The 27,669-nt window shown below is 46.0% G+C and overlaps 1 protein-coding gene across 2 annotated transcripts in view; it reads right to left on the minus strand.

Annotated features, from left to right (window-relative positions):
• The window catches only part of TMEM266 (transmembrane protein 266), a 231,057-nt gene that overhangs the window by 154,210 nt on the left and 49,178 nt on the right, over positions 1-27,669 (minus strand). Inside the window, exon 2 of one of the 2 annotated variants that reach the window (XM_075006774.1) lies at positions 1,202-1,267. The exons of the other annotated variant lie outside the window; for it this stretch is intronic. The gene's annotated coding sequence lies outside the window, so the exon portion shown is untranslated. The remainder of the gene's footprint in view (positions 1-1,201; positions 1,268-27,669) is intronic. 2 annotated transcript variants of the gene reach the window in all.

Below are 27,669 nucleotides of genomic sequence, written 5' to 3' on the forward strand. Positions count from 1 at the left end.
GAATAGTGATATTACTGTTCCCACTCTCTGACTAAGCTGGCATTACACAGGGACACCTATTGTGGCAAACACAAATGTTTTGTTAATAAAATTCATAAATGCTTAAATATTAAATATTATTTTTAAAAAGCATAAAATGTTATTGTAATGGAAGTTCTCATGGAACCCCGGAGAGCCATGGAACATCCCTTTGGGAAACACTGATCTAAATAAACCCATTCTGATGCACTGCAGACTGATCCAACACTTACTTGAAGTCAACGGGAGTCTTTCCATTGGCTTCAGCAGCCCTTGCCTTAGGCCCTAGCTAGAGGTTCTTTCATTACACTCCTAAAGCACTTGTTTAACTTCCATTGACTTGAGTGGGATTTAAGCACATGCTTACAGACTTACCACACACACGCAAATACAACAAGCTTTGTGTGGCTTGTACAACTAAGATGAGGGTGAGAGAGAGAGGAAAGAATGATGCAGGGAGGGAAAGATGCAGTTTAAGTATTCTGGACCAAAGGCTGTGCTAACTTATACTTGCTGTAGCTGCAATGAAGTCACTATACATATAGATGAAGAGCACAGTTCTAGATCATTTAATTTTATATATTTATTAACATTCCTTTAAAAGAACATATCACACCGTTCTAGGGTCTTGCATAAAAGAATGCATGCCAAAAAATGAAAATCTGAAACAGAGATACTTACTTGGCCAAAGGAACCACACTGCACAACAAAATGAAACCTCCACCCCTCACCCGTCCCCATATCCCTCCACACATCACTTGCAAAACTTCAAGGCAAATGGAGGCCCCGGCATGCTCTCTGAAAGTGTATAAATTCAGCAATATTAAACAAGGCGTTGGAGTGAATGGCAGGTGTCCTAAGGCCTCATTTTACACAGTCTGCCCTTTCTGAATTTTGATATGGAAGCATTTACAGAAATATAGCAGGCATTTTTTTACGAGAAACATTAAGATCTAATCTCAATCTGAGAATGAAAATTGTACCTATTCTATATTTAAATGGGAAGCCATGGGAACATCAAAATCTTTGCTGATCCTGTTATCCTACCGTAAATAAGTCATGGAGCTATCTAAAAGTCTAGAGGGAAAGAGGGAAATGATGGAGTCATCAGAGAAGAGAAGGGAGTCATTAATCACAGTCTGGGATCTTTTAAAAACGAAAGGAATAAAGTAGCTGCACCTACCTGTGCGCATGAACCACAGACATGTCAAAACACTTCATGATCAACTGCATGGAAGCTAGATGAGAGCTTGAAAAAAGAAAAGACATAGATCAGAATGGATGTGACTTTCATACACTGCTGGGAAAAATTATTGACCAGCAATTTACACATGTTTCCTGAAGCCTGAAATGATATTGCGTGGAGTCAAGAAACCTTAAGAATTCTGGAAGTGGTTTGATTTACCCTGTTAAAATCTTCTCAGTCAGCCCAAATAAAGCTTGAAAACAGGTCCAGAGTTGATCAGGTGATAGTTTCTTAACCAGATGCCTCAAAAATGTTTCTTACAGGCTGTTCATCTGAAGGGAGGCACTCACAATGCACAATGACAGAACATAGAACACTTACTTGCTGACATTCCTCAGTCAGGGAAAACCTGAGTACAGTCTACAGACTGGAGCCTGACTTCAGGGAGCAAACAATCACCTTAACGTAATCGTCTGTCGACAGACTGCTGTAGTGTAGACCTAGCCAAAATGTATTCCCTCAAGATACGGCTTTGCCACAATGGAGGCTGTGTCTACGCTGCATTTTTTTGACATCTCTTTTTGATGTCCCAAGGTCAATAAGTAAAGTTGAAAACTTGCATGCACACACCCACAGCATTGTGAAATGGAGCTTTCACATTTACAGCCACAATTCACAGCCACAGCATTGCAAAAGGAGTATTCACATAAGCTGTGTTTTGTTCACACACATTCATTTTCAAGCCTTCAAGAGCGAGGGTTGGGGGTATTGAGGAAAGTTGTTTGCAGAGCTGAAGTTATTTTGAGGAAAAAGCCCTCTTAGCTCGACTTTTCGTGCACGGCGGTCTGATCACCCTGTGTTTTTTTTTGGGGGGGGGAGGGTAGTTTTTTCTGAACCCCTATCACCAAAAACCACAAGTGTAGAGAAACCCAGAGGCTACGTAACAGAGCCAAGTGATTTTCTCTAACAACATAAAATCCCCTACTGATAAAATCTCCTCGTGATGATGACAAAAACTAGGTTTTGGCAAGATGTTCATTGCCCCAAACAGTGGTTTAGGATTTCGTAGATGTTGTGGTGGCTGAAAGAGTTTCCACCAATTCCTGTACAGATATGGCTGAAAATTTAAAATCGATGTCTTGTCTTACAATTGGTTAGGCTTGAACCATGACTCTTACCATCAGGGCTCTTATAATTACATTTCTCATTCTAAATGAATGCTTTTGGAAAGTTTGGAGACAACCATGGAGTTGGTTTTGAGTATAAGAAAAAGCTTTACATATTTATTACATTTTTTAAAAGGGTTGTATTTAGATAAATGAACTTTTAAAACCCCACTAGACAGTCCAACACTTTCTGGCTTGGTTTGAAAAAACGAAACAAAAGAGTAGTTGAGAAAAAATGCATGAACATTAAAATATTATATATTGGGAATCAACACTAAATTAATTTTGTTATCACTTTGGATAGGTGCCAGGGTACATGAACTGTTTATACTGCAGATTCCTGATCCTTCTGATAACTTTAATGTAAAGAATTCCAGACGAGTTTGCAGGGAACAAGAGGGATTTCATACCGTTTCATATTAGAAAGGGGAAACTAAGGGTGGATATTGTAGTCTTGAAGACTTCACTGTTGAAAAGTGTATGTCCTATTATTACAGTAAACACTTTCATATCCAGCAGCCCTGGCACAGGGAAATAGCCAGATATTCAAATATTCTGGATAATAGAGAGGTATACCTAACAATGCATAACACTAAAGAAAAACAAGATTAGATATTCAGAAACAAACAAAAATTTATGCAGAATACTTTATCAACAACAGTAGTATAGCATACTGTAAACTTATACTGTATCACAGAATCATAGAATCCTAGGGCTGGAAGGGATCTTAAGAGGTCATCGAGTACAGCCCCCTGCCTTAAGCAGGATCAATCCTACCTAAATCATTCTAGCCAGGACTTTACAACTTCTAGAGATGGAGATTCCATCACCTTTCTGGGTAACACATACCAGTGCTTCACCACCCTTCTGGTGAAATAGCTTTTCCTAATATCCAACCTACACGTTGAGACCTTGGTCTCTGTAACTTGAAACCATTGGCTCCTTGTTCTATCATCTGTCACTACTGGGAACAGCCTCTCTCTGTGCTCTTCAGAGCCTCCCTTCAGGAAGTTGAAAGCTGTTATTAAATCATTCCTCATTCTTCTCTTCTTCAAACTAAATAAGCTCAAATCCCTCAGCTTCTCCTCATAGGTCATGTGCTCCAAACCTCTAATTTTTTTTGGTGCTCTCTGCTGGACTTTCTCCAATGCATCCACATCATTTCTATACTGGTGAGCCCAGAACTGGATACAATATTCCAGCTGTGCCTCACCAGTGCCAAATAGAGGCAAATCATAACTTCTCTAGATCTGCTGGAAACACTCCTCCCAATGCACCCCAATATGCCATTAGCCTTCTCAGCTACAAGGGCACACTGACTCATATCCAGGCTCTCATCCACTGTAATCCCCAGGACCTTTCCTGCAGCACTGCTACTGAGATAGTCAGTCCCCAGTCTGTAACAATGCTTGGGATTCTTCTGTCCCAAGTGCAGGACTGTGTGCACTTGTTCTTGTTGAACCTCATCAGGTCTCTTTTGGCTCAATCCTCCAATTTATCTAGGTCACTCTGGACCCTATCCCTATCCTCCCCCTATCTCAGGGTCATCCACAAATTTGCTGAGGGTGCAATCCATCCCCTCATCCATGCCATTTTTGCTGTACTTATTTGCATTTACTTGCACTATACTGCACTTATGAAAAACATAACTAAAATTTACTTATGATTAAAATGCTGTTTATTTGAGAGTTTCAGATGACAGAATGCCAGATATAAAAAGTTTACTGTACAAAAAAAATATGTTAAGAGAAAGAAGTTTAGCACTCAAACATTAAAAAATGTCAGATTTGCGTTTGCTCAGGCAGCCTTTATTCTACCCTTTGGTGGATCATCCTGTGCCCTGAATGAACCGGAATGTGGTAGAAAAAAAATGTGATTAGTGTAATTAAAGACTGTATTATAATCCACCCTGATGGATTATTTGTATTTAATTTCCTTCTTTTTAAATGCAAAATAAATTATTATGTACAACTGTAAAAAACCCTTCATTGTCAACATTTGAACACTAAACCTTCAGCACTACAGCACAGCTTGACTTATAATACCAAAGATTAGCTAAAAGTAGGCAAAGGTAATTGTGACAGTCCTCCCTCTCATGCTTTAAGGAAATTGGCTTATGAACATAAATATGAATAACTCAGAGATGCTTTGGACAAAGTATCTCAAATAACCTATCAATTTTAATGTTATAATCTGCTGGATCTATATATTCTATTTTTGGTGCATGAATCATTCTTCTATGTGAAGCTAAAAATATGTAGTGCAAGTCTGTTTATAGTTTTAAATGTGCTGAGCACCATTATTGGTGCCCCTGGTACCCTAATGATTGGGTAATCAATTTAAAGATTTGCAAACAGCTTTGTTTGTCCTGTAAGTCTAGAAGGTGATTGGTCCCAGAAAGACATATGACCATACCAGCTGGTACTGAAAGCCATGTGTTTTTCCACGGGAAGTGGGATTGTAGAACAAAGGTTTCGTGCCTTTAGGAAAGTCTATTTAACCCATGGGAAGCTATCAGTTTTGTCTTCAGCCAGCCTTGGGAACTGTCTGACACACCCTGGCTGTGTCTACACTACAAAAATAACTTCGATATTGCTTACTTCGAAGCAGAGCGTCTACACACACTGTACTTCAAAGTTAAACTTCAAAGCAGGGCACTACTCCATTCCCAGGAATGGAGTAAGGACTTCGAAGTTGGGCTCCCTACCTTGAAGTTAACAATGTGTGTAGACTCTCTGCTGGCTACTTTGATGTAGTGTCTAACTTCAAAGTTACCTTTGAAGTTAGGGAGTGCGTCTACCATGGAACTAAGAGGAAATGAACTAAGAAAGACTGTTGACCCAAATCAGAGCAAGAGAACAGACCTGGTTTGAAGATTTTACCTGAAATGAGAACTGCCCTTTAGGATAAGAATCTGTATGCAACACATTTTTTTAGTGAAATTAGAAATAACACTGCATTTTCTTTTCATTTCAATTTAGTAACTTAGTTTGATCTGCCTACTTTCAATTATAATCACTTAAATCCCACTATTTATGATTAATTAAAAACTGTCAAGCGCAGCATAAGTAATTATTAACTTGGAAGGGCACCACTGTGCATATCTCTCTTTCATTGGTAGCAGAGGCTTACCTGATGAGCCCTCTATGTGCAGAACTTTTGCACAGAAAGAGGTGAATTTTGCAGGGGCAGTTGATCTTTTTTGTGGGGAGGGATTTTCTGGGTGCGGCGCCCTGGAGCTGTGTAGCCAGACAGAATCCCCCTGCTCTACTCCATCTTGCCTGCCTCTCTTAGGTGCCTCAGACCAGCACAAAGTACATGGAAAAACAGCAGTCTTAGAATGTTTTGAGAGCACAAAGTACAGGCTTAAGAATGTTTTGAGATGCCTCACAAACACAGATGTGCTATGTTAGCATGACCCTGGACTGGGAAAAATACTGATAAGAGGGCTAATAGTCTGGCCGATGACCACAGGCCCTCAAGCTGCCCTTGGCTGGTACTGATAATTGATACACCCACATTTTTCATCCCAGAAGAGGAATTTCCTGCCCATGTGAAAAAAAACAACACCCTGTCTTAACAAATTTAGTTATCTCTATCTTACAAGTGTACATTAACTTGCAACTGCCTTGTAAGATCTGGCGTCACAAAGATGAGCCAGCACAATTGGTACCTTGAGATAATGAAGAATCTACGTGCCCCAAGGGGTATAAAGAAGGGTCTGGCAGCCCACTCTAACTGAGCTCCAATTACCTATACCCGCTGGTCGGGTAAGGTCTTTGCCTCCCGAGGATCCAGGGGACGCTCTCCTCATTTGTTCTTCCCGAGGGATTCAGTGAATGATGTTGGCTACGCCAGAGTCGAAGGACGCAGGGGTGAGAATTATACCTGCAATGTTTTGTGCACATTTAATAGTAAGAGCTCTTTAGTCTGAGGTGTCTGGTCCTCAAATGGGTAACTTTCTCTAATTGACATGTCATTTGTATCATCCTACTATAGTAGCTAAGCAAGTAGAGCAATAACCTTGTAACCATTAAGATTTTTGTTTCTGCTTTAATAAATAGTAACCATGTTTAAGCTTCAGCCTGACTCCTTTTAGTTACTGTGATTCAGCCGAACACAAAACAAAGAACCATAGCCGTTTGGCTATACCAGCGTGGTCAGTGGTAAGGTGCAGTAAGAGCTGAGCGTTGAGTCATGTTGCCTCCATGGGACAGACTCCTGGGGGCGCCCGTCAGCCTCCCTGGCTGTCCACTGCAAAGGGACAGTCTGTCCTAGCAGTCAAAGACTCGGGTGGTATAAGCTCTCTGCACCAATCTCAGGGGCACCCGTCAGCCACACTGGCTGCCCACTGCGAAGGGACAGTCTGTTCTAGCAGTAAAAGACTCAGGTGAATCATGGGGGCATCCATCAGCCACCTTGGCTGCCTGCTGCAAAGGGATGGACCATCCTAGCAGCTAAAGACTCAGATGTAAAATAGGCTCACAGACCACTCATTACCTGGCCATCGGCTAACAAGCTGCATCCTCCCAGAGCTGAAGAAAATCAGTGGCTGCATTGCTCTGGTAGGGGCAGTAATACCAACTCTGTGCCTTGGTTGAGGGAGACCAGAGATCCGGCCCAGCAGGACAGAGTGGTGGGAAGCCCCAGAGAGCACGAAGGTGGGTGTCAGGGGCATGATCAGCACACTGGAGAACAAGCCCAAGGGGTCTTCTGTGACAGCACCCCATCACAATTATTTGCAGAAGAAAGGGGACTCTAATTCCACGTGCAGAGTCCAGAGGGAGCTCCGTCTAGCCCTTTCCACTCCTCTCTCATATTGCGTTTCCAGTGGGAAGGAATGGCTGAAGTTATGTACACTTCATACAGGATATTTATGGAGGATGACCAACCTGGGTCTTTTCTTACAGCCCCAGGAATTGAGAGAGCATCTGCTCAATTTGGCACCCCCTCAGGGATGGAGGAATGGGCATGGGATGCTGTGGCAATGTTCCAGGTATAATGTTGTGGTGAGGGTAAGAAGGAAGCTGATGTGGCTTGGCACTCCCCACCACTGTGCTAATGGTGATCCAGCATTCTCAGTTCTGTGCCAGCTCCTGCACTTTCTGGGAGCCTCATCGTACTGTAAGCACGATGTTTGTGCTTTCAGATGTTTGTGTTCTGTTATTATTTTGGCATGCTTCAAAAATTTGCCTGGAACAAACCACAGCAGGAAAAAACATATTCATGATTTTTAGCAATTTGTAACTTGGCTCAACCTGGACAGAATGTCATGGGACAAAGAAAAAGCATTTCACCAATCTGAGGGTTTTCCCTCTGCTGAATTTTAGAAGCTTGTACAACAGAGGCGTTAGGAAAAGTAAAGCCTTGGAAGAATCTTTTTATAATGCAAACTGTTAAGCAACCTAAATATGAAGATCACCATCAGTTTTCTCAATAATAAGCTCATTACTAAGAGCACACATTGGGACCTTCTGGAGCTGTTACTCAGGGACAGCATCCTCTTATTGTCACATCATCTCTCAAAAGGTAGTGTTTATTTTGCTTTAGTAAATAACAGTAAATTTGCAATGGTGTGCTGAAAAAGCTGGTTTTACTCATTTTTCTAAAGGTTAGCAGGTGGGACAGGTTTTAATAGCAGAATGGTTGACTATGTGAGATTACCTAGAGTTCTATGGTTGCTGTCTGGACTACTGAAAATACTGAATAGTGAGAGGTGCCATGTTGCCAAACTATCGTCAATTTTATCAAGAGCCTTTTGTTATTTTATGCATGACTTAAAGCCTCTGCTCCTCAAGTTTCATCTAAAACTAGTAAGTTTCAAGCTCTCACAGTTGCACACTAAAATCTTGAATACATGAACTAAATGCATCCTGAGGCTCCAAAACCAGAAGGCAAATAAAAATAATCCAAAATATATTTATTTCTTAAAATCTCATGATTTCGGGGGCCGAAGTCATGATTTCTGAATGTCTGAGGCTGGAAATACTGTTGAGATGAGACACTTGGGTCAAATGCATTGCAAATGTAAATGGATGGCATGCCAACTCAATCTCACTGCAGTTGCATTTGCTTGGGTCACCAGAGAATTCAGTTTCTAATTTTGTTTTCAGTCCTTAGCTCATTCCCCAGTGATCCAGAACATTCAAATGACTGAAGAAACCAATAGCCTGCAATCTTGTTTTGTGATCCTGTCAGTTCTCACTAGCTGATCAAAGGTACACCTAGTTAGTGTTTGGAGAGGTACTATGGTAAAGAGGATTCCTTAGAAAAGCCATGTTTTGGTATTCTAGACAGCACCTATTTTATCTCACACAGGAATTTACCTATAATTCTGGGTTGCACTTCTCCGCTTAACTTTTTGGCTAGATCTACACAGGAGGGTTTTTCCTGGCAAAACTGGGCTTTTATCGGAAAAACCCCACAGAGCGTCTTACACACAAAATGTGCTTTGTCCACAAAAATCAAAACATCCACCAGCAGCATTACACCTTTCCACATTCAGGTATAACACCTTTCTCAACAGTTTTCTGTCAACAAAATAGCCGTGTAGATGCTCTGGGGGGCCCTCTGTCCACAGACAGGGATTCCAGTTCACCTGGCAGCCCTGTTTGCAGAACTTCCAGTCAGCTGTTCTGTTGAGAGAGGGCTGTGCAGTCTGGTTGCTCTCTGTCAACAGAATGGATTGCTCTTTCAATCCACTTTTATGTGTAGACACAATCAGTCAACAGAAGTTTTGCCAGGAAATCTCTTCCAACAGTCACTTCTGTCACCAGATGCTTCTCGAGTACACGTAGCTTTTAAGTATTTGTTAGGATACCGATATACTGGCCTGCCTGTATAAGCCTATAAAAGAAGACGTCCATCCACCTGTCTGTCCCACCTCAGCTGGGTCCCGGTGACTTGTGGTGGAGCTCCACGTTGTCCCTGGGGCTCCAGCTGCTCGCTGAACTCTGCACCCCAGCCAGCTCCCTCTGTGCTCCGGCTGGCTCCTGGCCCTGGGGCTTCTAGGGGTCCCCTGGGTTCCCAGCTCTGGAGCTCCCAGCTCCCTCCCTGGAGCTGCCAGCAGAGCTCCGCGCCTCTGCTAGCTCCTGATCCCAGGGCTGCTGGGGTTCCCCCAGCTGCAACTGGATCCCTGGGTGTGTAGCTCCTGGCAGGGCTCCATGCTCTGGCCTTCTCCCCAGGGCTGCCAGGTTCCCCTGCCCCCGGCTGGGTCCCCTGGGCTGCTGCTGCCAGCTGAGCTCTGCACCCTGGGGTTGCCAGGGTTACCCTGGCTGGATCCCTGGGGTTGGAGCTTCTGGTGTTCCTGTGGATCCCTGGCCCCAGCCGGGTCACCAGGGATGCAGCTGCTGGCGGAGCTCCGTACCCCAGCTGGCTCTGGCCCCACGGCTGACAGGATTTCCCTGACCCTGGCCAAGTCCCTGGATCAACAGCTGCTGACGGGTCTGCAGCTGCTAGTATGGCTCCATGCCCTGGCCAGCTCCATGCCCTGGCCAGCTCCTGGCCCTGGGGCTGCAAGAACTATTCCCAGTCCCAGCCAGATCCTCAGGGCTGGAGCTGCTAGCAAGCTCCTGGTTAGGTAACAGCCACAAAGGGGCAGGCTCTGCTAGTACATTTTAACTAGTCCCCCTCCTGAGAAGCAGGTAAATAAAATATTCATATTACAGACAGGAAAATGGGACAGAAGCTGACTTTTATTCAGTGCATAAGCTGAAGATGAAGCACAGCTACAAATATAGCCAAATGTCCACATACGAAGTACATGCTTCTAAATATTTGACGACAATAGCTCCGCCTATGCACAGGTGTATTGTTAAGCTTATTTGGAAATTTATAAAATAAAAATTTAAAACAATTGCAGGCTAAATACTGAAGCCTATCCCAAGATTATGTGCAACTCAATTTTTGAATTACGACCAGGCGTTCGAACTCTTTTCTTTTAAACTGGAACGTGAAAGAAGTCAAAGTCAATATTTAAAAGAGAAGATTTTACATTAAATATCAGTATGCTGCAACAGAAACTTGCTGCTGTGGAGAAATAGCAAAGTTCCATCATCTTTCACAAATGCTATGGGCATCTTTCCTGAAAGGGTACATTTAATTTGTGTGAATTTATAGCTTTAATGTATTCCTTAATGGCAACTGCATAATGGCAACTGGTCAACATATTAATATGAAGCAAGCCAGTGCTCTCCCATATTGAAAATAACTCCCTGTAAGTTTGGTTTTCAGAGACAAATAGCCTGCTGGTTTAGATTCTACATTCACAAACAACTATTGTACTTCATTATGATGGCACATATTTCACATTGTTAATCAAAATCTTGTATCTTTCCTCAGATGGTGAAGCAGCGCACACCATCTTCTGTGCAGTCTAATGCACAATGTACATGGTGGTAAAATTCTCTCTTGACTCATGGAGATCACTTTACACTTCTCCCCCACAGGAGTTCTGAAAGATTATGTCAGGAAGGAAATGCACTTATACAGCACATCTTTGAGGTCTAGTTTCTTTCCCTGCTCACTGTTAGCATTACATATTCACACCCAACTGAGTACATAAAAAGCCATTTGCAGTGGGAAGGGTCATGGACACTTATTAATGAGTTCACCATGCTGCACAATGGGACAGAACCTTGTTCCAGGAGCCAGGGAGGAAAACTACCACCCACTTCACCAACTACAGTACAGGTCTGGTGGTTGGTGTAATATTGAGCTGTGCAGCTCTAAAGGGATAATATGCCCACAGATGACTTTAGCCCAAGCACAAGTAGGGTCTGAGATACGGCTCTGTGAAGAATACTTCCTCTTACAGTGTCTGCTGCACAAGATTTTAATTTGCCATCCATTTCTTTCTTATATCAGACACTTAGAGTAGGTGTTTTGGAGTTTAATTGGATAGTTATATATTTTTAAACTCACTTAATTGCTCATTGTTAAGTATCTATCTGAATTGTATCTTGAAGGCAAGAGGTTCTAACGTTTCTGTGCCAGGGAACTGAATATTAAAACAATTATTGATTTTCTATGTAACTGGAGCATAAGCAGTAAGTTTCACTAATTGAGTTGTAACTGAGTTTTCAGAATTTGACTGGTGTTAACTCAGTCGTATTTATTTTTAAGTAGAATACAAAAGAGGATTAGAATAAGGAATATTTTAGGAAAGCACAGAAAATAAAGGATGCTGTATATTTTCTTCATGGTGGAATTAAGCTTTCCAAAATATATCATTTATTGCTTGTTGGACCAAGAAAAGATATTACCTCATCTACTTTGTCACTCTCAGATGCTGGGACCAATAAGGATGCACCAATAGCATAAATAACTATGTACAATTTATTTCTTCACATTTATGTTTAAAATACCTACCCATAGTTTTAGAAGTTTTATACAAATCTCCACACATATTAGGAGGACAAAAAACTGAAAAATTAAAAAGCATCCTATCCATCAAGCTTATCATTATTGGATTGCCTACATAACTAAAACAATCACCCCCATCCAACCATTCGTCCCTTTAAATCCCACCCATCCCATACATAGGGTTACTAAATTTCTAATCACGCAAAATCTAACAGCCTTGACTCAGAGTGGGGTAGAAGGTTGCAGTGCAGAAGGGGGTATGGGATCTGAGAAGGGGCTTAGTGCTGGGGCTGGGGATTGGAGTGTGGAGGGCATCATGTAAGGTGTCAATGGAAAAGTTATGATTTGCCAAAGAGGATTATGCTGTTTATATGCATGTATGAATTTTATACCTGAAGTTGTGAACATTGGCAATAGGCAGACCGTGTTGATTGCCTACCAAAGACAATTAACTCTCAAAATGGGCCACAGAAAAAATTCATTTGGCCCAGAGGGCTCTTTCTGGAGGCACCTTACTTAGCCTTTTAGGCTGGGTCTACACAGCACTCTGCCCGGCGCCGCTGCCGGCAGAACTATGCAAAATGAGCTTCTTGGGATTGCAAATGGCTTCCCACTTGCATACTCCCAAAGCTCATTACCATCACCTTGCAAGAGTTCGGTGTTGGCAGAAGAGGGGACCCAGCACTGCAGAGGCCACGTGGACATGCCTTTGCCAGCTAAATCCCACTCTGTTGCCAGTCCCTTTTGCCTCAAACATTTGCATAGCTCTGCCAGCAGCGGCACTGGGAAGAGTACTGTGTAGACATAGCCTTAGTGGCCAGTAGTTGCCCTTGTGTGTCATCAAGACATGCAAGGATATCTCACATGTGACCCTGGACTCCATTTTGTACCAATAATTTTCCACAAACTGTGCTGTGAACTTTGTTTTGGGACGTCAGTAGATTTTTGTAAACTTCAAACTCATGACAGGGCATAAAAGGGCTGTAAGTTCAGTCCTTGAGGGGGCCTTTCAAGGTTCTGGGACAGGTTAAATTTACAAAAAAAAAACTCTGTCAGGGATGGTGATAGGTCCTGCTGTGAGTGCAGGGGACTGGACTCAATGGTCTCTCAAGATCCGTTCCAGCTCTATGAGATATGTGCATTCTAACCTGAAGATCACAATCTAAATACTAGTCCATTATTATCTGGGGGCAAGAGCTGGGTGAGAAAAGGGACACATAGCTTTTTACCAACAAAAAATTTTACTCTCTGGAGGGGGTGGGGAACAACCCCATTTAAATCAGAGTACAGCTGCCTTTGCATGGGAATGGTGGACTGAGGATAGGTTACAGGAAGTCTTCTCCCGCCCAACATTCATCTACACATAGAACAGGCAGAATCCCAGGGCTTGATCTACTGGTACAACAGTATTCTACAGTATTTGGCTCAAACACTGCAACATCTATTACAAAATACAGTGTTTTCAACCAATTTGTGCAAAAAAAAAAAAACAAAAAAAAAAAACAACCACCAAAACCAACCAACCAACCAAACCACAGCAAAAAAAACCCCTTTGCTATACTGGAGTCAGGATTCAGGAAATTTATCACCAGCCTTAATAGAATGCTTCAGTTTAAACAAAAAAACTTTAGATAACCTGTAAATTCAAAGATAAAATGCCCCACTGCAATTTACATTGGCCAAACTGGACAGTCTCTCTGTAAAAGAATAAATGGACATAAATCTGACATCAGGAATGGTAATGTACAGAAGCCTGCGGGGGAACACTTCAATCTCCGTGGATGCTCAGTGGCAGATTTAAGGGTGATAGTTCTGAAATGAAAAAATTTCAAAAATCAAATGGAGAGAGAAATCTCCGAGCTGCAATTTATTTGCAAATTTGACTCCATTAACCATGGATTAAACAGAGACTGGGAGTGGCTCGCAGCTTACAAAGGCAGTTTCTCTGCTCCGGGTGCTAATAGCTCCCCATTAGACTCTGACAGACTCACATCCCCCTGTCTGATCTGACTTGTTTTTCCCTCTTTCGATAAGTGCTGTTGATACTGGGCCATTTCCACTTTGCTGAATAAACCCTGTCAGCTCTGGCCCTCCCTCTTACTGGGATCCTACTCTTTAAATACCCCTCTGAAACCACCCCCGCACTTATGCATCTTGTCTTTGCCCACAAAAGCTTATGCTCCAAAATATCTGTTAGTTTATAAGGTGCCACAAGACTTCTTATTGTTCTTGAAGCGACAGACTAACACGGCTACCTCTCTGATATCTATTAAAGTGAGAATTCTCAGAATATTGTGGCCATTCACATTTTTTGAAAGGGAATAAATCCAGAAAGAACGTTAAAAACCAAACACATGAGAGACAGAGATAGGAGTTGCGTCAGCAGATGTGTTTAAAACCTGAAAAACAGAAACAAGCATAGAATCACAGAATCATAGATTCCTAGGATTGGAAGGGGCCTCAGATGGCCATCGATTCCAGTCCCCTGCCTAATGCAGGACCAACCGTATCTAAATCATTCAAGCCAGGACTTTGTCAAGCCAGGACTTAAAGACTTCTAGGGATGGAGAATCCACCACCTCTCTAGTTAACGCATTCCAGTGCTTCACCACCCTCCTCGTGAAACAGATTTTCCTAATATCCAACCTACACTCCCACTCTGTAACTTGAGACCATTGCTCTTCGTTCTGCCATCAGTCACTACTGAGAACAGCCTCTCTCCATCCTCTTTAGAGCCACCCTTCAGGAAGTTGAAGGCTGCTATCAAATTGGCCCCTAATTCTTCTGCAAACTAAATAAACCCAAGTCCCTCAGCCTCTTCTCACAGGTCATGTGCTCCCGCCAACAAACAAGCAAACAAACAAAAAAAAAACAAACAAAAAAGGTACCAAAAAGTCAGCAAAGTTATTCTGGAAAAATTTATTTTTGAGCTATTATTCCAAAATAAGATACTTCAGAATAATGTGTCTACACTACAGGGAAGCCCTGGAATAAGCAAAACTTATTCCGAAATGGTGTGTCTGCACACTTAGAACCTATTTCAGATTAAAGCCCCTGGAAGTAGTGCTTCCAGGAGCTCTACTTTACTTCTAGGGGATCTAATCTGAAATACACTCATCCCTCCTTTAACGAGTACTTTGATTATGAGTATTGACTAAAACAAGGGACATACATACACATTTTTGCTCACTAAACGAGTGAACTTCCCCCACTTATATGAGCCAGCTGCAGGGTCCCTGGCCAGGGGCAGGGAGAGCCGCAGCCCTGCAACTGGCTGTGCTCCAGCCGTGGGGTCCCTGGTGGGGGCGGGGAGACCCGCAGCCCCTCGGCTGGAGCCTTCTCCCTCCCTTCCCTCAGACATTCAGCTGTCTGACAGCCTTGTGGCTGGGGGAAGAGAGAGAGAAGACTCTTAGCTTGGTTCCTGGCTCCCCTATGCTGGAGGGAACATGAAACTGACCAGCCATGAGCTGATCAGTTTCCTGGCCCCACAAGCCATGGGGAGACTGGAACCAGCCTGCCCCTGGTTCCAAGCTCCTGCCACTCTGGGAGCCAGGAAACTGACGAGCCCTGGTGGTTCCTGGCTCCCCTCCCCTTGCAGGAAAATTTGAGTTATGCAGGGGTTGCAGGAACAACCTCTGGGTAACTTCAGGGCTTACTGTATTAGACTCCCCCCAACCGCCCGCCCACCCGCCTGCCCCACAGACCTCACCCTCAGCCAGGTTTTAACCCCCACCACCAGCAGCTCCAAACCACCCTCAGCCTTAGACTCCCCCAGAAGCCCCAAAATGCCCCCAGCCTTAGACCCCGACCCCCTGCATCCCTAAACATCCCCAGCCTTAGACACTACTCCTTCGCCTCCCACAGCCTCTTCACCGGGGCTGCTAGGCTGGGTGGCTCACTCAGCCTTTCTGCTCCCAGCAGGTAACAGTCATTAAAACCAATTAACTCAAGCGTTAAGGTTTCAGCACCTAGGCATAAGGTAACTGCTATCCCTAGAGATAGAGATAGTTGCCAGCTCCAGCAGCTATCTCTACTGATAGATATCTGCCTGAGGCAGCAATGTTAACAAACTGAAAATGGTTTCTTTAGCAGCTCACATGTAGCCGGGAACAGCCCAGCTGGTGATCTTTAACAAATCTAATGGGACCCATGTTTGGGTCCTGACCCATAGGTTGGGAATCCCTGCTCCATATACATACACTACATCCTATTTCTGGTGTCAAACTATACACTCACATCAGAAAAGTACTGAACTCAACTGTTTTATGTCAACTTACAAGCACTTGGAACGAATTGGAGACTTTCACGTGAATTTTAATGGGAATTTAGTATCGCTCTTAAGAGTTTTCACCTTTGAGCATAAATTTGTGCTCATATAGCGAGGGATGAGTGTACTATGTCTACACAGCAGAATCATTTCTGAATAAGCTATTCTGGAACAGCTTATTTCCAAATAGCCCCTATTTCATGTCTACACAGCCCCTATTCTGAAATATGTATTGCGGAATAGGCGCTATTCCTCATACAATGAATTTACCAAATTCTAAATAAGCCCTCAGCTATTTCAAAATTATTATAACGGCCATTTTCTCGAAATAACTTTGTTGTGTACACATACCCACAGTGAATTTGCCACCCTATAGCCAACCGCCATCCCCATCAAATATTTACGTATAAGCCACAGAACCTTCTAGGGTGTGTGCGCATGCACACACACACACGAACACCAAAACCAAACCTCAAAAAACTGTAAATTGTACCCATCCATTATTTAGAATCTAAAAACTAAATCCAGAGTCCTGCAACAGATCAGTGCCACAGTTTGGATTAGAAATATTGTGTTTCTGGCTGTCCGCCCACGGCTCAGTCTGCTACACCAGTGATTTTTAATGGGTTCTGTGTAAGATTCTTATTACCTACAACAGTGCTTTTCAAACACAGCTAAGCCTAAGGTTTCAAGAGGTCTGCAACTAACTTTGAAATTTTTTAGGGGTCCACAAATGAAGAAAAAGCCTGAGATCAAGGACTTCCTACAATCAGTCCTGGCATAACGCATAGTTTCAATTATTTGCACCACTCAGGCACTCTCAAGACACACGAATAGTTAATTCAAACATGATTTTAGCAACTGACAGCTCATTAACTGTTGAGATTCATGTTCGACACCATTTGAAAAATCTGGGATTCCAATCTTTCATTTGTTTCCACTAACGTTGATGTCACCTGCGAGAACCATGACAGGCGTAAATGGAGGAAAGCACAAGAGGAACTAATTAGTCTGGGTTAGAAATATTGGGACACACTTTTATTCTTTATAGAATCATAGAAGAGTAGGACTGGAAGGGACCTCGAGAGGCCATTGAGTCCAGCCCCCTGCCCTCATGGCAGGACCAATCACTTTCTAGATCATCCCTGAAAGCCATCTATCTAACCTCTTCTTAAATATCTCCAGTGATGGAGATTCTACCACCTCCCTTGGCAATTCGTTCCAGTGTTTGATCACCCTGACAGTTAGGAACTTTTTCCTAATGTACAACCTGAACCTCCCCTGCTGCAATTTAAGTCCATTGTCTTTGGTTCTATCCTCAGAGGCAACGAAGAACAAGTTCCCTCCCTCTGCCTTATGATACCCTTTTAGATACCTGAAAACTGCTATCATGTCCCCCCTCAATCTTCTCTTTTCCAAACTAAACAAGCCCAATTTTTTCAGCCTTCTTCATAGGTCATGTTCTCTAGACCTTTGATCATTCTCGTTGCTCTCCTCTGGACCCTCTCCAATTTCTCCACATCCTTCCTGAACTGCGGTGCCCAGAACTGGACACAATACTCCAGCTGAGGCCTAACCAGCGCAGAGTAGAGCGGGAGAATGACTTCTCGTGTCTTGTTCATGACACACCTATTAATGCATCCTAGAATTATGTTTGCCTTTTTTGCAACAGCATCACACTGTTGACTCATATTTAGCCTGTGGTCCACTATAACCCCTAGATCCCTTTCTGCTGTACTCATTCCTAGGAAGTCCTTTCCCATTCTGTATGTCTGACACTGATTGTTCCTTCCTAAGTGGAGCACTTTGCATTTGTCCTTATTAAACTTCATCCTGTTTACCTCAGCCCATCTCTCCAGTTTATCCAGATCCTTTTGAATTATGACCCTATCCTCCAAAGAAGTTGCAACCCCTTCCTGCTTGGTATCATCTGCAAACTTAATAAGTGTAGTTTCTATGTCAATATCTAAATAATTAATGAAGATATTGAACAGAACCAGTCCTAAAACAGACCCCTGCGGAACCCCACTAGTTATACTTTTCCAGCAGGATTGAAAACCATTAAGAACTACTCTCTGGGTACGGTTATCCAGCCAGTTGTTCACCCACCTTATAGTAGCCCCATCTAAGTTGTATTTGTGTACTTTATTGATAAGTATATTATGTGAGACCGTGTCAAATGCTTTACTGAAGTCTAGGTATACCACAGCCACCGCTTCTCCCTTATCCACAAGGCTCGTTATTCTGTCAAAGAAAGCTATTAGATTGGTTTGACATGATCTGTTTTTAACAAAACCATGTTGGCTGCTCCCTGTCACCTTACCACCTTCCAATTGCTTGCAGATGATTTCTTTAATGACCTGCTCCATTATCTTTCCTGGCACAGAAGTTAAGCTGACTGGCCTGTAGTTTCCCGGGTTATTCTTGTTCCCCTTTTTATAAATGGGTACTATATTTGCCCTTTTCCAGTCTTCTGGAATCTCTCCCGTCTCCCACGATTTACCAAAAATGATTGCTAAAGGCTCAGATACCTCTTCTATCAGCTCCTTGAGGATTCTAGGGTGCATTTCATCAGGCCCTGGTGATTCGCAGACATCTAATTTTTCTAAGTAAATTTTAATTTGTTCTTTTCTTATTTCAACTTCTAAACCTACCGCTTTTCCACTAGCATTCTCTATGTCAGGCATTCCTTCAGATTTCTCAGTGAAGACCGAAACAAAGAAATCATTAAACATCTCTGCCATTTCCAAATTCCCTGTTACTGTTTCTCCCTCCTCACTGACCAATGGCCCTACCCTCTGCTTGGTCTTCCTCTTGTTACCAATGTATTTGTAAAAAGCTTTCTTGTTTCCCTTTATGCTTGTAGCTAGTTTGAGCTCATTTTGTGCCTTAGCCTTTCTAATCTTGCTCCTGCATGCTCGTGTTGTTTGCCTATATTCGTCCTTTGTAATTTGTCCAAGTTTCCATTCCTTATATGATTCCTTTTTTAGTTTGAGATCATGCAAGAGCTCCTGGTTAAGCCAAGGCAGTCTTTTGCCATGTTATCTATCTTTCCTATGCAGCGGGATAGCTTGTTTTTGGGCCCCTAATAATGTCCCTTTGAAAAACTGCCAACTCTCCTCAGCCGTTTTTCCCCTCAGTTTAGCTTCCCATGGAACCTCACCTACCAGCTGTCTGAGTTTATCAAAATCTGCCGTCCTGAAATCCATTATCTCTATTGTACTGTTTTCCCTTCTACCCTTCCTTAGAATTGTGAACTCTATGATTTCATGATCACTTTCAACCAAACATCCTTCCACTTTCAAATTCTCAATAATTTCCTCCCTATTTATTAAAATTAAATCTAGAACAGCTTCCCCCCGGTAGCTTTTTCAACCTTTTGGAATAAAAAGTTGTCTCCAATGCAATCCAAGAATTTATTGGACACTCTGTCCACTGCTGTATTAATTTCCCAACATATACCTGGATAGTTGAAGTCCCCCATCACCACCAAATTCTGGGCCCTGGATGATTTTGTTAGCTGTTTAAAGAAAGCCTCGTTCACCTCTTCCACCTGGCTAGGGGGCCTCATCCTTGTTTTTTACTCCTCTGAGTCTAACCCAGAGACTTTCAACCCATCCATCTCCTACATCCATCTCCACCTCTGTCCAAGTGTGTACATTTTTAATATACAAGGCAACACCTCCTCCCTTCTTTCCCCGTCTGTCCTTCCTAAGCAGGCTGTACGCTTCAATACCAACATTCCAATCATGAGTATTATCCCACCAAGTTTCTGTGATGCCAACGATATCATAGTTGTATTCATTTATTAGTACTTCCAATACTTCTTGTTTATTTCCCATACTTCTTGCATTTGTATATAGGCATCTCAGACATTGATTTGGTCTTGCCTCCCAGTTTTGCCCTGGCCCTCTTTTTACTCTCCCAGCGTAGCCCATACTCCCTCCCATTTCAAGTTCATGTCCCAGGTATCCATGCTCTCCACTTACCTGCAGGCTTTGCTCCCCTGCCCCCATCGAACCTAGTTTAAAGCCCTCCTCACTAGGTTAGCCAGCCTGTGTCTGAATATGGTCTTCCCCCGCCTCGAAAGGTGAACGCCATCTCTGCCTACCAGTGCTTCCCGGAAAAGGATCCCGTGGTCAAAGAAACCAAAGCCTTCCTGGCGACACCATCTACGCAACCAAGCATTCACCTCCCGGATACACCTGTCGCTGCCTGGGCCCCTACCTCTGACAGGCAGGATTGAAGAGAATACCACCTACGCCCCAAACTCCCTGACCCATGCCCCCAGAGCCCTGAAGTCACTCTTGACCTGCTCAGCGTCACACCCCGCAGTATCATTAGTGCCCACATGGATGAGAAGCATGGGATAGTAGTCAGAGGGCCGGATAATCCTCGACAATGTCTGCGTAATGTCTCAGATATGGGCCCCCGGCAGGCAGCACACCTCCTGAGAGGAAATGTCAGGGCGACAGATGGGTGCCTCCGTCCCCCTCAGAAGAGAGTCGCCAACCACAACTACTCTACGTTTCCTTCTTGCAGGGGTGGCAGTAGACTTCCCAGCGTTGGGGGTACGAGGCTTCTCCTCTTCTGTATGGGGTAATTCTTGGTCTTCTGTATCGAGTACAGCATAACGGTTTTCCAGTACCACGGTGGGAGGGTTCTGAGCAGGGGTGGGACACTGCCCGCTGCCAGAAGTAACCAGCTGCCAGTGTCCACCCTGGTCCACCTCCTCCAGTGGTTTATCAGCCATCCTGTGCACTGGGACAGTTACCTCCGCAGTCTCCACCTGAATACTATCCAGGAACTGCTCATGGACTCGGATACTCCTCAACCTGGCCACCTCCCTCCTGTAGCTCCCCCACCTGCCGCCTGAGAGATTCCACCAGCAGGCACCTTTCACACTGAATATTCCCCTCAGCCTGGGTATCAGTAAGTGGGAATTGCAAGCAACAGTCCTTGCAGAACCACACCAGGATCTGGGTAGAAACATCCATGGTCAGGCAGTCTGTCTGGCTACAGGCACAAGTGGAGGAGACAGCAGTAGTGCTGGCACAGGTGTTGCGGGTCTTCCCAACCATTATAGTCCTCTCTGTCACACTCCCTCCCAAACTCCCTCCCTGTCCGCTTTGGTCCCCTGGTCGCCCTTGCCTCTGGCTTTTAAGCCTGCTGGCCTCTCTCAGGCCCTCCCCCTATGAGTCACACAGGGGAAGGCTGATCAAGGGAGCAAAAGGTCAGGCAGGCAGTCCCAATTGCCATTGAAACTGAAACTGAAACTCCCCCCACCTGGAATCAAAATGGCAGTTCAAATGCCAGCAGTTAAAGCACACGCTCACTCACCCAGAGATCAGCACTCTCACCTGGTAGCTTCTTCAGCAGGAGGCTCACTTGCTCTCCTCCCTCTTAAACTCCCTGTCTGCAGCTCCCTGTCCGCTTCGCTTATATAGCACACCAAAATGCGGTAGGCACATTACAAAGCAATTTCTTTAAAATTACATAGGCCGAGCTCCAAAGAGGTTACAATCTAACTTAGACAAAGATTTAACCAACAAAATGACATGGGTTTTCAAGTTTGGACTATCAGTACATCTTGATAGTCGCACTAAATTAACACATATTTGAAAGATATTCCACCCTGCCTGAATGGCAATGAAGATATGGAGGTTTTAGAAAGAATTTGAAGGAGGAACAATTGATAGTATGGAAAACAAACAACAGGTATGAAAGAGAAGTTACTCACCGTAGTAACGACGGTTCTTCAAGATGTGTCCCCGTGGGTGCTCCACGATAGGTGTCGGGCTCGCCCCGGCGCCGCAGGTCGGATCTTTTCAGCAGTTTCTGCTGGACCACGCATGCGCCGGCGCGCGCCGCTCCCTTGCACGCTCCTGGCCACGTGCGCGATCCAGTCCCCGCCAGTTCCTTGACCAACCGCCTCGGATGCTCCTGAAAAATACTAAACAGAGATCCGAAGCGGGGAGGATGGGCGGGTAGTGGAGCACCCACGGGGACACATCTCGAAGAACCATCATTACTACGGTGAGTAACTTCTCTTTCTTCCTCGAGTGTCCCCGTGGGTGCTCCACGATAGGTGACTACCCAGCAGTAACCCAAGATAGGAGGTGGGTAATCGGTTTATGTGCAGCTTGTCCCCGAGAGGACCGCTGTCGAGAGACGGGTATCCTCTTGGAATACCCTGTGAAGGGCATAATGCTTGGCGAAGGTGTCATAGGATGACCAGGTCGCCGCTCTGCAAATGTCTTTTAGCGCAATGCCCTTGAAAAAGGCTGTTGATGCCGCCACCGCCCTAGTGGAGTGAGCCCTAGGCGGGGCCAGTAAAGGAGTATTTCTAAGTTCGTAGCACATTTTTATGCAGGACACGATGTGCTTCGAGATTCTCTGCGAAGAGAGACCTTCTCCTTTTGATTTGGGAACGAGAGAGACTAGGAGTCTGTCCATTTTCCAGAAGAACTTAGTCCTGTCTATATAGAAAGCCAGCGCCCTCCTCACGTCCAGGAGGTGTAGGCGCGCCTCTTTGTTGGAATTATGAGGCTTTGGATAAATGAGGGTAAAACTATAGGTTCGTTAATATGAAACCCTAAAGAAACTTTGGGAACAAAGGCTGGATGCACCCGTAAGATTACCGCCTCCTTGGAAATTACTGTGCAGGGTGGCGTTGCCATAACTGCCGCAAGCTCGCTCACACTGCGAGCTGACGTGATTGCAAGAAGGAAGGTCGTCTTTATCGTAAGGAGACGGAGGGAAACCGTGGCTAAGGGTTCAAACGGTGGTCCCGTTAGCACATTAAGCACCAGGTCCAAGCTCCACAAAGGTGGAAGCAGTTTCCAAGGGGGGTATAGGTTTACCAGCCCTTTGAGGAACCTGGTAACCATGGGATGGGCAAACACCATGTGCCCTTCCTCTTCATGTCTGGAAGCCGATATAGCGGCAAGGTGGACCTTCAACGAGGATAGGGAGAGTCTGCCTCTCTTGGGGTCCAGTAAATACTCTAGTATTACAGGTATAGGCGCAGCAAGGGGGGCTAATTGCTTGGTAGAACACCATGCAGTGAATCGAGTCCATTTTTGCTTATAGGGCTTCCTGGTGGAAGTCCTCCTGCTACTTTCTAGGACTTGTTGCACTCCCTCCGTATACGTGCCCTCTAGGGAGCTGAGCCATGGATTAACCATGCTTGCAGTCACAGGCCTCGGGGGTGTGGATGCACTATGGACCCCTGGGCTTGCGTGAGCAGATCCAGCACCACCGGGAAGGGCATCGGTGGACGGTCCGACATGCGCAGGAGTAAGGGGAACCATTGCTGTCGATCCCACCTTGGGACTACTAGGATCATTCGGGCTTTCTCACTCCTGGCTTTCTGCAAGACTTTGTGGATAAGCACTGTGGGAGTAAAGGCGTAGAGCAGGGGGCCCCTCCACGAGATCGCGAATGCGTCCCCAGGGACCCCCGTCCCAGTCCTGCCCTGGAGCAGTATTGTGGGCACTTCTTGTTGTGTTGAGTGGCAAACAGGTCTATCTGGGGAAATCCCCCTGCATGAAAAATCGATCGTAGCAGATCGGAACGGATCTGCCACTCGTGTGTGAGTGCAAAGCGCCTGCTCAGCTGGTCTGCCTTCGCATTGTGAGCGCCTGGTAAATACGAGGCTTTCAAGGTTATATTGTTGGCGATGCACCAGTTCCACAATCAGACTGCTTCCGCACATAAGGCATGGGACCGAGCTCCTCCTTGCCGATTTATATAAAACATGGTGGAGGTATTGTCTGTACTGATCCCGACTACTTGCCTTGTATATGGTCTCGAAAGTGTTTGCAGGCGTTGAACACTGCTCTGAGCTCCAGTATATTTATGTGCAGTGACTGTTCCGTGGAGGACCACAGTCCTTGCATCACCTTTTCGCCCATGTGTGCTCCCCACCCTATGTGGGAGGCGTCGGTAGTGAGAAAAACAGATATTTGTGGTTGGTGAAAGGGCACCCCTGTTAGCATGTTCTTGGGGTTCATCCATCATTGCAGGGATCTGCGCACCTCTGTCGTGGGCGACACCACCCTGTGGATGGTGTGTGCTGCTGGTTTGTAGACGCTAGCCAGCCAGTGCTGCATGCTGCGCATATGCAATCTGGCGCTCTGTACCACAAATGTTGCTGCTGCCATGTGGCCCAGCAGCTGTAAGCACGTCAGAACCGGCACCGTAGGGCTGAAGGTGATGACTTGCATGAGGGAACCAATGGCGCGAAAGCGGGCATCTGGTAGATAAACCCTTGCTGTGATGGAATTTATACGTGCCCCTATGAACTCTATGTCCTGTGCGGGGTCTATCTTTGATTTACCAGATTGATGACCAGGCCCAGCAAAGAGAACGCGTCTGCTGTGACGCGTATCATGCGAAGTACCTCCTCCTTCGAGGCCCCTTTCAACAGGCAGTGGTTTTTGGTTTTTTTGTTTTTTTTTCAGATATGGGAATATAAACACCCCCTGTCTGAGCAGGTAGGCTGACACCACTGCCAAGGTCTTGGTGAAGACTCTGGGGGCCGAGGAGAGGCCGAACGACAGAACCTTGTACTGAAAATGTTCTTTGCCTACCATAAACCGGAGAAAACGCCTGTGAGCCGGGTGAATAGTTATGTGGAAATACGCATCTTGTAAGTCGAGGGCTGCGAACCAATCTCCATCGTCCAGTGCCGTAAGTATAGAGGCGACTGTGATCATCCAAAAGTGTTGCTTGCGCAAGTACCAGTTGAGGCCTCGAAGATCTAGGATGAGCCTCCAGCCTCCTGTGTTTTTCTCTGTGAGGAAGTAACTTGAGTAGAACCCTTTCCCTCGGAGTTGCTCCAGCACTCTTTCCACTGCCCCTATAAGCATAAGATGGTCTACCTCCTGCTTGAGTCTCGCTTCGTGGGAGGCGTCCTTTAGGTGGGGTCTGGGTGGAGGTCGTGGCGGTGGGAGCGACTGGAAGGGAATCGCGTAACCCGTGGTTATGATCTCCAGTACCCATTTGTTTGTGGTGATCTTTTGCCACTGGTCGTAGAATGGTCGGAGGCGATGGTGGAATAGTAGCTTCGGATGACGTTGCGCGATGGTAGTGATAGTGCAGCCCTCGATCTGTGTGTCAAACTTGTGGCCTTTGGCCCTGCCCCGAGGACACATGGCTCTGTTGAGAACGTTGCCTGGGAGTTCTGTACTGTTGGTGCTGTTGATGTTGCCCTTGCTTGTAGCCCCTGTGGTACTGGGGACGCTGTGGTTGACACTGCAAACAGCTTCTGCGTGCCAAAGGGGAGATCAACGATCTTCGCCTGCAGATCCCTCGGGATACCCGATGTCTGGAGCCAGGACTCCCTGCGCATGACCACTGCTGTAGCTGTTGAGCGTGCTGCCGTATCCGCTATGTCTAGGGCAATCTGAACTCCTGTCCTCGAGGCTGCGTAGCCTTCCTGCACGATAGCCTTGAGCACCGGCTTCGTGTCCTCTGGAAGCGAGTCCATGAGGGAAGTCAGCCTGGAGTAGTTGTCGAAATTATGGTTCGCTAGATGCGCTGTGTAATTTGCCATTCTCAACAGTAGGGTAGAGGAGGAGTAGACCTTTCTGTCGAACAACTCTAGTTTCTTGGCATCTTGTCCGTTCCCCCTGTCTTGTACTGAGAAGTTTTCGACCTTTGTTGAGACGATTCCACCACCAGAGAATTTGGTTGCAGGTGGCTGAACAGGAACTCCATGCCCTTCGTCGGGACAAAGTACTTCTTATCCGCTCTCTTGTTTATAGGCGGAGGGGATGCAGGGGTCTGCCATATTGTGGTGGCGGACTCCACGATTGCTTCATCAGCGGAATAGCTATTTTGGAAGAGGCCGGAGATCTCAGGTTTTTAAGGAGCTTATGGTGTTTCTCCTGCACCTCTGCTGTTTGGATGCCTTGCGTGAAGGCCACCCTTTTAAACAGCTCTTGGAACTGTTTGAGGTCATCCGGAGGATGGATGTCCCCTGGGGCCGTGGCCTCGTCAGGGGAAGATAGTGAGGAACTGCTAGGGTAAACCTCTCTGGACCCCTCTGGGTCCTGTTGACGGTGATACATCCTCTCGATAGATACTTGCAAGGGAAAATCTTGGGGTTCCAGAATCAACTCCCCCTGAGATATCTGCGTTTCCGTCCCCGTCCGCGATTGCCCTCACGGATATTGAACTGTCTTGGGGGATCTGTCCCTGGGAGTATGCTTATGGTGTCTATGCCCCGCGTGATAGGGGTGACCATGGCAACACGGGCACTGTTGCGGAGATGGAGACCTGGACCAGTCTAGAGGCGCATACCCCCTGCGTCTGCGGGAGCGAGATTGTCTGGGTGATTGAGATAATGGAGAGACTGATTTGTGGCAGTACTCCAGGGGTTCAAAGCCCAGGAAGGGCGATGGTGGTCCGAGCCATGGTGATGCTGGCTGTAGGAACGGGGATGGGGGCTCAGGGTATACTGGAGGTGACCCCTGCCGCCTCGTTGGAGTCCGCAGCATAAGTGGAGGGCTTAGAGCGAGTAGCCCTGCAGCCCTGTCTGGAGAAGGGCTGCGGTGTCGGGTTTTCTGTGCTGCCTATCCCCTCCCCTGTGGGGCTGGCTCCGCCCCTTTCCGTGTCAGGGATCTCGGCCCCGCTGTCTGTGCCGCGCTCGGCACGCTCTGCTGTGGTGCGACGCGGGTGGTCTCCCCCGGTGCCTGCAGGCCGCGTGCCTGCAAGCTCTGCACCGCCGGTTCCCCGGGGGTCAGTGCCGCTAGCTGCGGTGCCGCCGGTTCTGGCGCTTGCCTGGCTGCCGCCCTGCCCTCGGTGTGGGGTGGCTGTTTGATTATCGGAGGCTCAGCCTCTGCCACGTGTGTCTCCGCACCGTCACCACTCACCTGTGACTGCGGCTGGGGGCTATGCGCTCCACCTGTCCCGCTCGCTTTGTCTGCCAGCAGGGATCAGGTTGGTGGAAGCTTCCTCCGTTTTTGCGCTGATGGGGATAGGGAAAGACAGGTTATTCACCGTAGTAACGGTGGTTCTTCGAGATGTGTCCCCGTGGGTGCTCCACAATAAGTGTCGGGCTCGCCCGGCGCCGCAGATCGGATCTTCCAAGCAGTTTCTGCCGGACCGCGCATGCGCCGGTGCGCGCCACTCCCTTGCGCGCTCCTGGCCACATGCGAGATCCGGTCCCCGCCAGTTCCTTGACCAACCGCCTCGGATGCTCCTGCAAAACACTAAACAGAGATCCGAAGCGGGGAGGATGGGCGGGTTGTGGAGCACCCACGGGGACACATCTCGAAGAACCATCATTACTACAGTGAGTAACCTGTCTTTCTTCTTCGAGTGCCCCCGTGGGTGCTCCACAATAGGTGACTACCCAGCAGTAACCCAAGATAGGAAGTGGGTAATCAGATTATGTGCAGCTTGTCCCCGAGAGGACCGCTGTCAAGAGACGGGTATCCTCTTGGAATACCCTGTGAAGGGCGTAATGTTTGGCGAAGGTGTCGTAGGATGACCAGGTCGCCGCTCTGCAAATGTCTTTTAGCGCAACGCCCTTGAAAAAGGCTGTTGATGCTGCCACCGCCCTAGTGCAATGAGCCCTGGGAGTGGCCAGTAAAGGAGTCTTTTTGAGTTCGTAGCACATTTTTATGCAGGATACGATGTGCTTCAAGATTCTCTGCGAA

Source organism: Carettochelys insculpta, chromosome 12 (assembly GCF_033958435.1).
Source record: "Carettochelys insculpta isolate YL-2023 chromosome 12, ASM3395843v1, whole genome shotgun sequence".
Taxonomy (NCBI): domain Eukaryota; kingdom Metazoa; phylum Chordata; order Testudines; family Carettochelyidae; genus Carettochelys; species Carettochelys insculpta.